The following is a 17,777-nucleotide window of genomic DNA, read 5'->3' as shown; positions in this document are numbered from 1 at the left end:
AAATAATCTACAGCTTGAGTTTCCAAAATACTGTATATAGTACGCTAAAAAACTCAGTAGTAATATCCTAAATAGAAGTAGTACTAGGACTGGCAGATACTATGTACTGTTTTTAGACAATAATGCGTATCTTAAATTTAATATTTTTGAAGTTCTCAATAGAGACCCTGAGTATTATCTGTGTTAATATAATAAATAGAATAATCAGAGTTGTTTATCTATTTTAAGGAATGTTACTCTTCATGTCCTTAGATGAATATTTTGTATTTGTTCACTAATGTTTTATAGTCAGGTGATCCTACCAGAACTCCCAGCCTTCAGTCGTTCCCCACTACTAATTCTCCTATGTACGGAAGTGCAAATATATTCATAAATACACCACAGCATTTCATTTCTTACTCTGAAAGAAACAGGGTTGTCTCATTCCTAGATGATAAAATTCAGTCTCCCAAACTGCGTTTCCAGCTTCATTCTCACTATTCCTTTTCATTTCTAAGATCTCATCAAATTGGATGGGGAAAATATTCTTTGAACAAGCCCCACGATTTTCCACTTCCATGCCTTTAGATTCCACATTATTTCTTCTAAACAGATGGAGGTGTAGACCCTTATCTGTTGAATGTAAGTTGAAAATACCCTGTCACTCAAAGTCCAACCCTTGGAGACAATCTCTCCCCTTTCTAGTCCCCCAGCTAAAAAATAATGCATTTTTATACTCTACATTTTATTGATTTCTTTTTCATGGTGCTGTTACTTTCCAATGGATCTCTTGTAACTTTTATATGTGTTTTATCACCCGTACAAGAGTGACACAAAAGCTACAGAGATTTAGGGCAGAGGCAATGTCTTATCAATCTTTGTATACTCCATACTACCTTGCTTACAGTTTTTCATATATACTCCAAACTACTTTGTTTACAGGTTTTATAAGATGTATTTTATAAACTAATATAGACAAACTTGTAGTGGTATAGCTGGGAGTAAGAGAAATTAAGTGATTTCTTAAGATCATGTAAGTCAGGATTTGCATCTAGATATCTGGGTGCAAATATTATATTAAAAATAATAGAGCTTGAAGTCCGGAATTGTGATGCCACCAACGTTGGCTTTCTTTTTCAATATCCCTTTGGCTATTCGAGGTCTTTTCTGGTTCCATATAAATTTTAGAATTATTTGTTCCATTTCTTTGAAAAAGATGGATGGTACTTTGATAGGAATTGCATTAAATGTGTAGATTGCTTTAGGTAGCATAGACATTTTCACAATATTTATTCTTCCAATCCAGGAGCATGGAACATTTTTCCATTTCTTTGTGTCTTCCTCAATTTCTTTCATGAGTACTTTATAGTTTTCTGAGTATAGATTCTGTGTCTCTTTGGTTAGGTTTATTCCTAGGTATCTTATGGTTTTGGATGCAATTGTAAATGGGATTGACTCCTTAATATCTCTTTCTTCTGTCTTGCTGTTGGTGTAGAGAAATGCAACTGATTTCTGTGCATTGATTTTATATCCTGACACTTTACTGAATTCCTGTATAAGTTCTAGCAGTTTTGGAGTGCATTCTTTTGGGTTTTCCACATATAGTATCATATCATCTGCGAAGAGTGATAATTTGACTTCTTCTTTGCCGATTTGGATGCCTTTAATTTCCTTTTGTTGTCTGATTGCTGAGGCTAGGACCTCTAGTACGATGTTGAATAGCAGTGGTGATAATGGACATCCCTGCCGTGTTCCTGACCTTAGCGGAAAAGCTTTCAGTTTTTCTCCATTGAGAATGATATTTGCGGTGGGTTTTTCATAGATGGCTTTGATGATATTGAGGTATGTGCCCTCTATCCCTACACTTTGAAGAGTTTTGATCAGGAAGGGATGTTGTACTTTGTCAAATGCTTTTTCAGCATCTATTGAGAGTATCATATGGTTCTTGTTCTTACTTTTATTGATGTGTTGTATCACATTGACTGATTTGCGGATGTTGAACCAACCTTGCAGCCCTGGAATAAATCCCACTTGGTCGTGGTGAATAATCTTTTTAATGTACTGTTGAATCCTATTGGCTAGTATTTTGTTGAGTATTTTCGCATCTGTGTTCATCAAGGATATCGGTCTATAGCTCTCTTTTTTGGTGGGATCCTTGTCTGGTTTTGGGATCAAGGTGATGCTGGCCTCATAAAATGAGTTTGGAAGTTTTCCTTCCATTTCTATTTTTTGGAACAGTTTCAGGAGAATAGGAAAGATGAGTTATTAAAAATAATAACTCATCTTTCTGGATATAACTACACTATTCACAATGATTTTGAATTGTAACATTTAAGAGGTGGGGTGAGGGGATGCCTGGGTGGCTCAGTCCCTTAAGCATCTTACTCTCCCTAAGAGAGTACTAAGGTTGTGATCTCATTGGTCATGGGATCAAGCCTCATGTCAAGTTACACCCTCAGCAGGGAGTTTGCTTAAAGAGTCTCTCCCTGTGACTCTTTACCCACTTACATGAAAATGTCCTCTCTCTCTCAAATAAGTAAATAAATAAATCTTAAAAAAAAAAAAAAAAAGAAAAAAAAAAGAGGTGGAGGGAACTTTGGCTTTATCTGGGCTGGCATTTATCTCAAAGGGTATGTGTCTAGTAATGGGGAGGCAGAGGAATACCACAGGAGTCTGAGGTGGTGGTGATGTTTAGGCTTCTTTGGATGGCCTCTTGGTATCAGATAGCACATCCAATTTTGAGCAAAATACCTGTAACAAAATAGGAAACAGCTGGGAAGGTATAGACAGCCTCATGACGTCCAGCAAAGCAACTGAGCCCTAGGAAACACCCCTAATAACATGCCAGCCTTGTTTCTTTTCTAGGCCCTGAGTTGACTTTTTATTTTGCTAGGGCCTCTCTCCCACTTCTCAGCCAAGGCTGCAGATCCTTGCATGGTTACCTCCCTCTCACCAACCATGATTCTACTCCGTTTTTAACTCTGCATAAACATCTCCATAATTACCTGTGACATCTTCATAGCACCCATCCTTCCCCCAAGCAACCTATTGATTTATTTATGTAATTACAAACTATTTTTTCCAAATGAAATATAAATCTCTCAAGGGCAAAGACTCTCTGTTGGACACTCCTAGATAGCCAAAAGCCTAAAAACCATCTAACCATAGAAGGTGCTCATAAGTATCTGTTGGCTGACTTGAAAGGGGGTGATCGCAAAATGAAGAAGCCACTAACTGATTCACGCAAGATAAAAGTGGGGTTTATCCTGATGAGCAACTGTTACTCAAAAATTGTGATGCAGTCTATTGCCGTATTATTTAGGCTTCTGGGCAAAACCAAAATGGATTCCCACATTTCTGGTTACATTTACTCTCATGTCAGGCTCAGGTTAAAGTAGCTAAGAGTCCCAAAGCTGCAGGTTGACCACGCTGAGTGGCCCAAACAATGTGATTGGTGCTGATGCTTACAGTCAAGTAGCATAGCAGGTATTGCTTTGAACCCACACAGAAGGCTCTCTGCTCTTGTCAGAAGAGCAATGGATGGGAATGGAAACACCCTTGAAAGGTGAGACTTCACCTGACCACCCCAGCCCTCAAAGAACTCTACTTCCTTTGATATCAACACTTTACTCTCTGTATCCTGTGTATGGTACTGATGAAGTTAGTACTGTTTCTCCATGACTATGCACTAATACCTTCATTGAAAAAATATTTATGCCTAGTAAAAGCAAATTGGTTGATCTCACTGTCATTTTTCATGAAAGTGGTTTCTGAAGAGCCAAGGGATCCCAAATAGGATGGGATGGAGAAAGGCATTTGAAAGAAAAATATCAAGAGAGAGGGCACTCCTTAAAGGCAAGGACCATTTCTTGTCTTTCAGCCTTAAGGCTCAGCTGAATATGTAAGTCAAAGAAAATGGCTGCTGCATAGCCAACTACAGAATCCAGAATCACACAAAGGAGAAGGCACACCCACACAAGAAATGTGTTTAATTGATAAAATGTGGATGTATTTCCTTGCTGAAATTAATTTGTTGAATCAGCTTTTTCAAAGGAAAAACTCTTTAAGGACAAGATGCAGTCGTTAACTAAAAATACCAGAGAAAAGACAAATTAAAACAGATGATCTAAAATCCAGGACCAGGGGTGACTGGGTGGCTCAGTGGGTTAAAGCTTCTGCCTTCTTCTCGGGTCATGATCTCAGGGTCCTGTGATCAAGCCCTGCATCGGGCTCTCTGCTCAGCAGGGAGCCTGCTTCTTCCTCTCTCTCTGCCTACCTCTGCCTACTTGTGATCTCCGTCTGTCAAATAAATAAATAGAATCTTTAAAAATAAAATAAAATAAAATAAAATAAAATCCAGGACCAGAACGACAATGAGTTTAATGTGAGCACATTATGTGTGATTTTTAAAACTTTCCCCAGCAGAATAACAACCCTGTATCCCCACCAAAACTGAGTAGATCATTGCAAATTTTATCCAACAGAAGATTTAGTGTATCATAACAATATTTCTCTGCATCACTATTATAATTTTCAAACATCATTTTCTCCTTTTAATTCTGCCTTTATACTCCTGCTTGTATCTAAAGAAACAAAGAAAACATTATCAGAAAAAACAAACAAACAAAAAAACCTTGGAACACTTTTTTTAATACAACAGAACTTTTTTATCAATTCTCAGAGCAAGTGACTACTACTTGTTAATTACAATTGTCACTTTTTAGACTGCACTTCTTGGAGAAGATTTAAAATCATCTACGAATTAAAAAATGGGGATAAATGTGTATATATATATATATATATATATATATATATATATCTCCAAAATAGATACTTTCCACTTGCTCCTCCAAGCATTTATGGTTTTTTTGGTAATTCTGTAGTATCAGATGGCATTGTGCAGACGTCCCAGTTCCTTGCATAAATCCAATTCTAAAATAGAAGGGAATTCTTAAGCTGCTTCTTTTTTTGTGGGATTAATATATGCAAATATTCACATAAATTTGGGGACTAGTCCTAAGAATGTAGATCTAAGGGAGACATACAAACTGTGGTATGGATCAGGAGATGTAAATATTCCATCTAAAATGTACTCGTTCAGGGCGCCTGGGTGGCTCAGTGGGTTAAAGCCTCTGCCTTCGGCTCAGGTCATGATCTCAGAGTCCTGGGATGGAGCCCTGCATGGGGCTCTCTGCTCAAGCAGGGAGCCTGCTTCCTCCTCTCTCTCTCTGCCTGCCTCTCTGCCTACTTGTGATCTCTGTCAAATAAATAAATAAAAATCTTAAAAAAATAAAATAAAATGTACTCGTTCAATAAATGAATGGATGAATGAATGATGAATGAATGAATGAAATGTGCTTGTTCAAGTGAGTCCACGAGGTAATAACCCAAGGGTACTGTGACAGTGGTTCCCAACTACTGGTGTCTAGACCATGACAGTTCTCTGGAGAATGTTCGATAGATGTGCAAGAACATGAGAAAAGTAAGTATATTTGTAAATTTCACACACTGCTTCTTTCACAAGGATTATATACACTATTCTGATACTGTCTTTTTCTAAGTTTTAGGGTTAAAACACCCTCTTTTATAAAATGATGTAATATAGATGACATTTATTTAAGAGTTCTTATTTGGCAACTTTCATAAACAAAGACTGCCTATCAGTTACCCCTTGTTTTTCATTGACTGGTTATAAAAATACAAAATGCAAGATCCATTGTAACAGAGAAATATGTTGGTAGTAAATTTGGCACCCTGTTTTCCCCTTTTAGACACCAGGCTTATTGTTGAGGGAAGATTTTTACCCTTTTTCTGAGCCATAATCTAATCAGTGTTAGGGAAAGATCCAAGATCTAGAGACCAGAGGTCGAGATGCCATATGAGGGAGAAAGCCGAAATGAGAGGTTGCTGGGGGAAGAAACAAGGAAATCAAGATCCCATAGGTGAGAAGTGATAATGAAAGGAAGAGTCACAGGAGGAAATTCTAGGTGCTTCCCTTTTGTTAGTACAACTATGATGGCCCTCTGTACTGAGACCAAAGCTATATTGTAGTCTCCGTGGATAAGAACAATAAGATGTAGTCCAGACTACACCACAGGAAGTCTTCATTTCAAGAAGAATCTTTCTCAAATTGTCAGCATAGGAGACAGCCCCTCTATTTTTCCCAATGAAAGGGGACCTCTCCGTGTAGCTCTCCCTAGACTTCTCAATCTATCGTTACATAGAACATAGGCTGGATCAAGACATACAGTTGTTAGAATGGAATAACATTCGTCTTTCCCACTGTTTGTTGGTATAGAGGGGGAAGGGAAAGGAGGGAGAAAGATTGAGGCTATAAATAGGATTTTCTCAAGTTTAACATTTTCTCCTATAAATTTCCCTTCAATATTTTAATGCCTGCTACCATTTGTCTACTAGCATATGTGCTAGCAGATGCCAAAAATGCTTAAGAAAGAAATAATCCATAGGATAAAATAAGCTGTAGAAGATGATTTCTAAATCTTCACCTTATGATAGGGGGAACTATATTTGCATGTGATTTAATATTTACATATAGCCTGCTTTCCATAATAAAATTGTTCTGCTGTGTAAGAGTTAAGGTGTCCTATAGAGAACATGATAACTATAGAATACTGTAGAATACTGCACTTCACAGACGCTCTGTAAAGTAGCAAGTAGGCTGGAATAGCAGTCTTATTATGGTGTATTTATTTTCTTGCGTGAGTGGGGTTAAGGCTCCTAATATTCTTGTTAAAAAGGGCTCTTAAAATAGTGCAATTTGAATAACATTCCTGAAGCTTAGACTTGGTTGGTGGGGGAAGGAAGGAGGAATGTGTGAGGTAATAACTGAATTTTTATCTGCATAACTTTTCTGAAATGACTATTTTTTTAAGACTGTCTTCTTCCTTTCAATTTAAATGATGGTTCCTTAGAGTTTCATGCTAGAAAATCAGGTGTAATGATATCAGACTGAATAGTGTACTCTGATATGTGTCATTGTTATGCAAACAAGTAAATTACTTTGTGTTGAAATGTTCACCTCAAAAACGAGTGTAACTCTTTGCCTCTATGAGCCAATCTGCTTACGTCCTTGGTCATTCAATGTCATTACTTGATGTTTAAACATAAATGACATGTTTGCTTTTTTTATAATTTTCATTGCAAATGTATCTGAAATTGCCTTACTAATTTTTTTCATTAATACTTGAGTGTACTATTAGGATGTTTCCAAGATTTTAGAGTATTGCCCCAAATCCAACAACTTCTTCTGTTTCAGCTTTGAGACAATGTAGAAATCTTGCATATGTCCATTAAGAAAGTAATGATTTTGCATAGCTAGACATTTTATTATGTTGTCTATGGAAATGAACAGTATAAGTATTAGGATTTTAAAAAGTAATTGCTAACATGGGCATACATATTCTCTCCATCTTGAATACTTTTAATTGTTGAAATATTAATATATGTGAATTTTAGTTTATATACTTTCTCGTTATTCATCTCTAGTGTTTTTCATATGTGTAACCCAAAGTTTAGGCTAGTCAAATTTCCTTAATGGATGAACTATAATTATGGTGCTTTATTAGTAGATAGATGGATAGAATGGCATACATATATGACAATGTTTCCCTTCATATTACTCTAGTATGGCTGTTCGAGTGAGTCTGACAAAGCTTGTTGTAATTGCTAAGGACATATTTTTTTTTTACATCTGTATGACATACTAACTGTATGGACTTGGTGGTATAGTCATTGAATACAGTTATCGCGAATTAAAGGTTGTTAAAGGTTTTCACTTAAAAACCAGAAAGCACCTTGGTAGAAGTGTTGATCACTGAAATCTGAGAAATTAATGTTAATATTGGCTATTTATGATAATATGGAACTGAGGTTTTAAAAATGCAGGAGTAAAGATTCCCTGAAAAGAATGCTCTTTTGTAGCCATAAACATCCCCACAGTCAAGTCTAGGCATCGTCTCTTCACTTGGGTTGAAACAAAATTTTAGTGTGTGTTTGTGTGTGTGTGTAAAAGTCCTTTTCCCACAGTATCAATCATGAATTGCTGAAAGGCTTCCATAGCATGACATTGTTGGAGCTCAGATCTGGAAAGTGCACAAAAGAGCTGTATTTGTTGCCAATCAGAGGAACGTGTTTTCAAAACAAGGATAACATTTTATTTTTCTTTCTCCCCAGTTCTGCAGTAGTGTAAGTGTTAAAGCCTGAGAGGTTTAGAAAGCTGCAGTGAATGTGTTAAGACTGTTAATGAAGCTTCTGAATCTAAGGACAAAATTAGCTCTCACACCCACACTGCGCAAAGTACAGCAACTGTCTGATAGAATTGCATCATGACTTTTACCTGGGGACACGGGTATTATATGCAGCTGAATTGATGAAATTGGGAAGACAGATGTGCCCAAAGGACATTTTAAGAAGCTTGTACCTACATAAATTGCTTGTGAAAAATCTCTAAAATTTGAATAAGAAACCAATGTAAAATGCCTTCTGCCTGTAAACTTCGGGTCATATGATATATATTATCTAGCATAGCCTTTAAGGAAAGAGAACATTCGACTTGCTCTTGGTATCAGACAGTTTATATAATGTCAAGCCCAATGAATGTTTATTTTTTTTCCCCTTCTTATAAAGAGAAGTACTTAGGACTACTGAGTTTAATGAGGGATGATAATCTTGTGTGTTGTTTGCTTAAAAACCTTAAATTCAGGCTTTCATTGCAATGTGACTGGCATACAAAGTAATGCATAGAATTAAATAATTTGGATATTGTAACTATTTAGCAAATATAATCACAAAATGAAAACAGCGATGGCATTGAGCACCCCAAACAATTACTAAAAACTTTAGTCTAGGTTTCTTACATATTACGACCTGAAGAATCAATCCTGATACCCTCCACATGTAAGTCTTAAAGATAGACTTTTAAAATGGAACTATTTCATCCTATTTTTAAGACATATATCTTAAGAAATATTTTTACTTGCAAATCCATATAATAAGTTTTTGCCCACTGTTGGTTTAGGAAGGCGGCAGACATTTAGATTTGTTTTAGGTTTTCTGTTCTCAGAAATGTGGAAAATGGATGTCTAAAGTCTAGAGATTTGTGACTGCTAAGCAGTGAAATGAGCAGGTGAAAAGGTAGCTGTTTTATTCTTACCTTACCTCTTCATATAATCAAAAAATATTATATTCTTATGTAATAGTTTTTAGAAATTTCAAACAGGAGACCACAATTATATAGAAGATACTTTAATTTTCTTAGAAAATTCTAGAAGCTGGGATTATGCTTATATAACTGTGTAGAAGATTAAAGTCTTTCTCAAATGTTAATTCATTGACCTTTAAGACACTAAAAGCATCTGATACTGACAGTCCTGACTCCACTTCTAAGATGTGCTTATGATATTAGAGAAAAAAGATGAGGTCACCTTTGATATTCCTAAAACTAATAGTCCTGTCCACAAGAGGGCATGGGTTTTCCATAGGAAAGTAACAGGATTTGCAGGGGAAATAAATGGTTGTAATAACTGACCTTTCTTTTGACTGGCCATACTCTTAACTTTGTTTTTTAAGATATAACAATTTAGAATTGATTTGCATAAGGGCAATAATTTAATTTCACCATGACCCCCTACTTTGATTTCCTACAGAATTTATTGCCTCTTCCACTCCTTTGGCAGTTCACATATAACTCTTTATTATCATGTACCTTCTTTTTATATGTTCTTTCTCCCTAATTATACTGTAAGTCTTTGAAGGGGAAAGGTTTTTACTTGTAACTCTCCATTCCTATAGTAAAATACAATATCTTTGTCCAAGGTAGGTGATAAATAATTATTTGTCAATTAAGGTAATAGTGGTTTTGAAATAATAAAAATTATTGTAGCTGTTGAAAGCTATGTTACCGTAGGAATTGAGAGTTTATGAAACCTTTCCACGTCAATTATTTATTTGTCTTCAAGTAACTATGTTCTCTACTTTTAGTTTAGGTTTTAAACATATTTTGTCCTCCAGTTTTGTGGTGGTAAATGAATTACTGATGCAAAGTGAATTTTTAAAAATGACTTTTATAATTGCAAATAGTTTTCTCTTAGACCTAAAACTGAGGTATTTTATGAAATTTCCTATTAAACCCCAGATCATGAGTTTATTTAGTTTTCTTCTTATGTAGTTTAGCTATATTTGCAATTTAAAATTTAAAATGATTTCTTTGGGGGCTCCTGGGTGGCTCAGTGGGTTAAGCCCTCTGCCTTCAGCTCGCTCAGGTCATGATCTCAGGGTCCTGGGATCGAGCCCCATGTCGGACTCTCTGCTCGGCGGGGAGCCTGCTTCCCTTCCTCTCTTTCTGCCTGCCTCTCTGCCTATGTGTGATCACTGTCTGTCAAATAAATAAATAAAAATCTTAAAAAAATAAAAAGTAAAAGAAAATGATTTCTTTCTATTTGAAAGAGAAAAAATTCACACATTTCTCTCTGTAAAAAAAAAAAAATATATATATATATATATATTAACCATAACATATGTGAATTACCTAACCAAAGATTCTATAATACATTTTTGAATGTATAGTCAGCCATTAATAGAGAATTAATAAAAGCAATTTCTTGCCAAATTTCAGGGTTAGTAAATAGAGCTTACAAAAGTAACTAATCCTGAAGGATTACACAACTAAATTATAATAGAAATAATAAATTGATAGTCTATTCAGTGAATAAAACCACCAGCTACCAAAAATCAGGTTTATTAATTCTACACTGTATTAAATCTAAACTGCAAAGTGAAGTAATTCCAAAGCCAGAATATGTATTTCAATGTATTTCAACAATTTTATTAGCATCATGTAAAGTGAGTGTTAATTTCTAATTTTTTTTTTAAATCTTCTATATCTTTTTTCAGGGACATCACAATTCATACACTAAAGTTTTCATTTATTTAAGCTTAGGCTATTTAATTACTTAAGCCTATTATTTAGAGCACGTTCTAAGTAAATAAATCTTACAAATATAAACACCTACATAGCTTTCTTCTTTGTTTTCTGAAATGGAGGTACTATGTTTGAGAAAAAATAAATAATATAAAACTTAACAGGATCCAGCAATGAAGGTCCTGTTGCTCAACACTGAAAAACCTGTTTGTCAGTCTTGACCAACACAGTATAAAGAACTTCATACCTAAGATCTCCAGAAAAGTAGGCCAAAATCTTGTAAATTATTGCTAGAATGAAAGCCCTAGATTTCCTCTTATCATAATTTCTGAGGTGAATGCACTATTTGATGAATTGTCCAAAGATAGCACAAGATGTTTTTGTCCTGTCAAGGGATTGTCCTAACCACAAATGGCCACAGCAATTCACCAATTATATAATCTGAACTCTTAAATTTCATTAAAAAAGCTGATTAATTACTATTAATTCGTTATCCCTGTTTAGCCCTATTCTAAGTACATCTTCTTTAAGTGTAAGCTTTCTTGTTAAGTAATTGATTTGTAACTAATATGGATATTTTTTTTTTATGGTCACTAACAAAATAGATTATTGATTATGTTAGTTTCATGAAGGAAATTGTAGAAGGAAATTGTATTCTATTTCTGAGAAAACACTGAATAACAGTTAAGTATAAAGGTCAAAATTCACATATTATAATGTATTACCTTAGAAAATTAAAAATGTTTAAAATTTACTAATTATAAAACATTCTGACATGAAATAGTTTTCATCAAACTTAACATGTGATTAAACTCATGCAAATGAACATTATTTTCTTCCTCTCTAATACTTATTTTTATGCAGCACTGTAGATATACTCTCATATAGACTCTACTAAGTGAATAGGGACTGAAATTCTGTTCTTTTCTTTTGGCCAAACTTTTGGCACAGGAGCTGCATCTGTCCAGAAGTGCTTTTGTCTAATTCTACAAAAATACTGCATGGGATTATAGCGAACATAGCTATTACACCTATACTTGACCTACACTGAATGCTTATTTCTTCTTTCATTATAGTATATATGCAGTAAAATGCCCAGACCTTAAATATGCAGCTTAATTACTTTAACAAATGTGGAAACCCATAATATATGTGTCGGTCAGGCTACAGTACTTCAAAACCCTTTGTGCTCTTTCTCAGTCCTTACTCCCTTTCTCAGATGGAATCATTAATCTACCTTCTATCCACAAAGAAACTTGGGCTTGTTCTTGAACTTCATGTAAATAGATGTGCATCTTTAAATTCTCACAATTTTAGGCGAGGGGTTTTCTTTCAATCTATCTATTTGAAATTATAGTGATGTACTTTAAATTTATATATTAATTTTCAGATGTATATTTATATTTTAAATCAATATTGTTTATCTGATTATCTAAGCTTCAGAATTTCATGTTATGCTTCATCTTTTTTCTTAAAATAAATTCAGAAAGCGTAGAAATCCAGAAATTTGGGAGATTTTTTTCAATAAATATTAAAGAGAAGTAATACTTGACCAAGATGGAGTGAGAAATTCCTAAAATCATCACTGAATTTCTGTGTCCTGGATTCCTAAACAAAGTGGCTTAACTATTAGAATATACTCCCAAACTCCTCTTTTAAACATTTTATCCTAATCCACAGAAATATATTATTGGAATGACAACTAAACTAAAAGAAACAAATCAGTGTTTACTATAATTAATTTTTTTCTTAGTGCAATTTTATTTCAGTGCTTGAAATGTCAGAATCTCAAACTTGCTTCTTTGTTCTTTGTTAAGATAATGCTTTGTGATGCAAGAGAAATGATTTCCAGCTTACCAGGTCACATGATTTCTTCACCCTTCTGTTATCTCAGAAGAAAAAAATGGGTCAATTTTAATATTATTAATCATGCAAAAATATTTACAACTCAGGAAAATCAAATGTTTAAAGAAAAACACTATTTGGGTTTTCTTTAAAAGGAACTATTTATTTTAAAAATCAGTTATACAGAGAATTTTCTTTAGCATTGAACTTTAATTAAATTTGATTAATTTATTTTTGAAATTCTGGTATCGACAATAATTGCACATATTTTTCCTGAAAGTTTACTCCCAGAAAAAAAAAAAAGCAAAAATACTCCCTATAATTGCAAAAATGTTTGAATGTGTAATTTGCCCAAACTTACCTTGAACAAATACGTAGCTTTTATAAATTTCTTACTATCATATACCTTGAAGATACTACACTGTTCTACCAAATCTCAGTAATTACTTTTATTTTTGTATCTATTTAATTGCTTTACCCTGCATAAGCATTTGGAAAAGTTCTCTTGTCAGACAATTTGCCTCATATTTCCTATTTGTTTCCTTTTTTGGAAACCAGCCTTTGGAGCCATTCTACATAATATCATAATTTTCTATTTTCTCACACATTCAGTTTTTTTTTTTTTTTTAATGTATGGTTTCCCATGAGTTACAAACCTACAAGTCCTATTTTTGCTCCCTAGTACACTGATACTCTCTTCACCTCAAGTAGTACCAAACAACATGTATCAATTTAAATTTCTGAAGGATCTCAGGAAGTCCTTTCAAAGTACAACAATCCTATTATTCAGCTTAACTACCTAATGTATGCTCTCAAGGAGAGAACTTTCTATAGGATCTACTGCTCAATTATTAAATTCTGTAGAGCCATTAATCAATATAGACAGCAAGATGTTAATTTTTCTTTCAGAGCCCTCCTTCCAATACCACCTGTAGAATTAGGTAGGAAAGGGTAAGGGTAGGAAATGGTTTTCCAGAAAATGAAACAAAACTGTGTCCTAGCCAGCCTCCACCAACACATACAACTTTTATAATGTATTTACTCATTAACTTCACTCAATTCTTAGATTACTTATACACATCCATTTCCATACCAAATAAGATCAGTAACTGTATCTCTAAGGCTTCCTTTCTTACTACAGTAATACAAGAATATTCTCAACAAGCATTAGAGTGTAGGACAAAATCACTTTTGTCATCATTTAACAAACATTTATTGACATATTTCAAAAGAAAAGTCCCTTCCTTCAAATACCTCAGGTTAGTTCTCAAAATGAACTGGCCTGAGGAGCCAAACTTACATTTCAATTAGGATAGATCCAAGCTGGGTTTTGAAAATCATGACTGTGTCTGAAAGTAATTCTCGAAGCTTACTCCTACGAAGAGATCAGGTGAATCTTCAGCTACATGAGAACATAAGCTAAATGGTTTTAGTTGGTAACAAAAGACAACTATTCCACCTATAAAAAACTTATTATAAAATGTAAGTTTATGTATAGTAGGCTCCTAGAATCTGGAAGGAGTATGCTTGGATTCAAATTCCAACTTTCAAACTTAGCTATCTGGAAAAGTATGTGCAATTAATTCACCTAGCCTCTCTATAAACTACAATTTCTTCTTTGGAATGGGGGCATAGCTTGAAAAGTACCTACTTCATGACATTATTGTGAGCCTTAAATAGATAGTGTAAATTAATTAGCACAGGTCTCGGGACATAGCAAACCCTCATTTAATGATGGCTACCATTATTTTTATCGTTGTGTCACTGCTATCATTGAATGGGTTTCTAGGAATGTACGACACAGAGAAAGCATGTTAATGCCCAATAAAGTCTCAATTTGCAATGATCTGATAACTGGCTGAACTGAAATTCTAGAGGAGATGGCAGCCTCTGGACATGTCAACTGTTCATCTCTCTAGATACTCTAGGTTTATCCCTGCATCCAGTCAGATCATCAGAATGGTACATACCAGGACTGTATTACTTTAGCCCCCTTCAGAAATGCTTTCACAGAACTATGATTTGGCATCATGCCCATGCCTTCTTATCAAAGGTCAGTGCAGGAAATGGCTGTATAAAGAATGCCTCTGCTCTTTTTGTAAAAACAGCTATTGAAGATATTCTCTATTTTAGAGTTTAATGTCCCTTAGACAAAGACTCTTGTTATAAATTCTTCTTAGAGCTAAGTTTAATGATTTTAGTATGTCTGTTGTTTTGCTTTAAAGTACTTCATCCTTTTGGGAAGCAGAAAGGGCTTTAATAATAAATAGAAGATTCCTTTCAACATGTACAGTTCTAAAAAAAAAATGTTACCAGCAGTAGCTGATGATCCATCATCAGGAAAGGATGAAAACCAATAAATTCATTCTCCCTTTCCAGTTTCAAACTTAAAATGTTACCCTAGTAGGAAATATTTGCATGTAGAAAGATTACCTCTGAGGGAGAAGAAGGGATGTATTGCGGATGATAAAATTTCTGGGCACGAACTCTTTGGAGGGCAGAGAGCTTTACAGTTTTCTTTCAACTCACATCATGTAAACTGGAAGTTGCAAATTGGCAGACCTTTGTTGTTCGGCCTGCACAATGTTTTAAAAGATATCGTGAAAGATATGTGTTACACTTAGCCATAATGCAAGCATTCGGATATCCACTGTCATACTCAAGACCTTTTCCCTGTTAAATTCATCGGTATAATCAAGGACATTAATAGTTGCTACTGCATTCCTATAGGCAAAGGAATCCCTTGAACATTAATATAAAAGCTTGTAAAACTTGGAGCAAATAATTTTTGAAAAGCTGAAGAGAATATGAGAAAACAGGTCAACTTAACCTTCTGTCAGTCCTTTATGCTTACTTTCTAAAATATACTGCCTGTTCTGTTCCCTTTAGCGCCACTGTGGGACCCAATGATGGCCTTCTCAAAGCATGGAGGGATGCTCAGAAGTATTAATATCACTACTTCTTTCTCAGATCCTGTTCTTTTCATCATGGAAATGGGGGAGCCAGGAGAACCAGATTTTCTCTATTAGATTATAAAAAATACATGTTCTTTATGGTAGAGTTTAAAATATTCTCATAATGAAGGGATTTTAGTGAGTCTATGAGAAAAGTGAGTGCTTCTAAACTATGCTGGAGGCCAATAACATGAGCAAATGATTGTTCTACAGACTGGAAAATACTACCAAGCATCAGCCAGATCTGTCAGCAGACAGGAACATCCTAAAGAAATAACTTCGTCAGTATCAGTTGGCCATGAATTTTCTTCCCCCAGCAATTTCAAATAATAGGTATATGCATAAATTACTTAGACCAAGTATCTACTGAAGTTATGTTTACTGATAGGCATTTTTGATTAAATACCATTAATAATAAAACTCAGTCATTGGTTAATCTAAAAAAGTTAGATTTTAAATATGTTCTGCTTTTAACACAATTCATTTAAAAGTGGGAATAACTGGCATGCATACTTTCCTTTGGATACATTAACATTATAAGTATTTTTGTTTCAAAATTTGGACTTATGAACAGATTTGGCCCTCTACTTCCTAAAACAAAACCTTTTTGCTAAGTTTTGGGTCATCACAAATCTCCCAACAAAGCAAAATGAAAGGTAATACTATATGGAATTTTATTTTCCTTCAAGCAAAATCCCAAAGACATTGAGACCTAAGTATTTTTCACAAATCTGAAATCAAAACAAACTCCAGCAGAAAAGAGTTGTGGATTTATAAAGCAATAAAAGTTTCACAAACCTGACTATGTAGTTGTGGTTCAGCATTTTAGGCAAGAAGGGTTTATACTCCATCAGAGTAGGTACCATGATATTGTGTTCAACAGAGGTCACTAAGATACAGAGAACTCTGTTCTAGAGTGTGAATTCTTATTCTAGATACCTCTCTTTTTATTCATCCATTAAACATTCATATGTTGATTAGAGAGAACGTTGTGCATGAAATTCAGCTTTCAAAACTGAGGATCCAGTCTTGGGACTTTGAATCATCTCTTTATTGGTTGAAATTGGTTAAATGTCAATAACTCACTGAAGTACCTCACAAAAAGGACCATATCTCTTTCCTAAATATCAATGACTTATGCCTTACTTATGGTGATAGTTTTAAAAGATTGATAAAGCGATTTAAATTTAATTAAATAGGGCACCCTGGTGGCTTATTCCATTAAGCATCTGCCTACAATCCTAGGGTCCTGGTCAGTGGGGAGCCTGGTTCCCTCTCCCCACCTGCTTGTGCTCCCTCTCCTGTTGTCTCTCTCTGTCAAATAAATAAATAAAATATTTTTAAAAAACAAATGAAATTAAACTAATTAAATAGAACATCATTTTCAATATCAAAATGTAAACTAATATTTTGTTGTTCTATGTGGCAGAGATAGGGTGACAGTGTTTATATACATCCTGAGCTATGAAAGGCATTAATAGACTAGACATTGAAGAAACTGAATCTTTCTAATTCCAGATCTTTCATTCTTGCTTTCTGTAAAATGAGAATGTGTTAACATGATGAAGCATAATTTAGTATCATTTTACATGCCATGAGTTACTCATAGGAGTGTGTTTCTAAAGGTATGATTCTCTATTTGGAATGTTTATGTTGATTATTAGTAACAAAAGATATATTAATATGTTTTTGAAGTCTACTTTATTAATGCTTACTATAAAAATATAACAGAAAGCCAGAATTAATATAATTACCAAAAAATAAAATAAGGTAAAATAAAATAAAATCAGTTTTCTGACAGTAACTTCAAACACCAATGTGGAATAAGTCAATTTACAGCAACTTCTATTTCAAAAGAGATAAAATGAATTATAAGAGTACACACTGACTCTAAACCTCAGGACATTATTAATAAATATTGTCTCTATCCTAAGGTTTAAGGAGCTATGAAGCTAGTACAAAATATTATATATTAAGTATTAATTTAGTTTTCAACCAGGATTCCAACAGGAGGAAGACTTATGAAATGGCTCCACTGTGCGTTTCCCCTTACAACATTT

The 17,777-nt window shown here is 34.3% G+C and overlaps 1 protein-coding gene across 3 annotated transcripts in view; it reads left to right on the top strand.

Moving 5' to 3' along the window:
- The window catches only part of CADM2 (cell adhesion molecule 2), a 1,101,138-nt gene that overhangs the window by 318,695 nt on the left and 764,666 nt on the right, over nucleotides 1-17,777 (top strand). The gene's annotated exons all lie outside the window — the stretch shown is intronic.

Source organism: Mustela nigripes, chromosome 2 (assembly GCF_022355385.1).
Source record: "Mustela nigripes isolate SB6536 chromosome 2, MUSNIG.SB6536, whole genome shotgun sequence".
NCBI lineage: Eukaryota > Metazoa > Chordata > Mammalia > Carnivora > Mustelidae > Mustela > Mustela nigripes.
The sequence above is the reverse complement of the archived record's forward strand: the minus strand, read 5'-3'. Positions and strand labels throughout refer to the sequence as shown.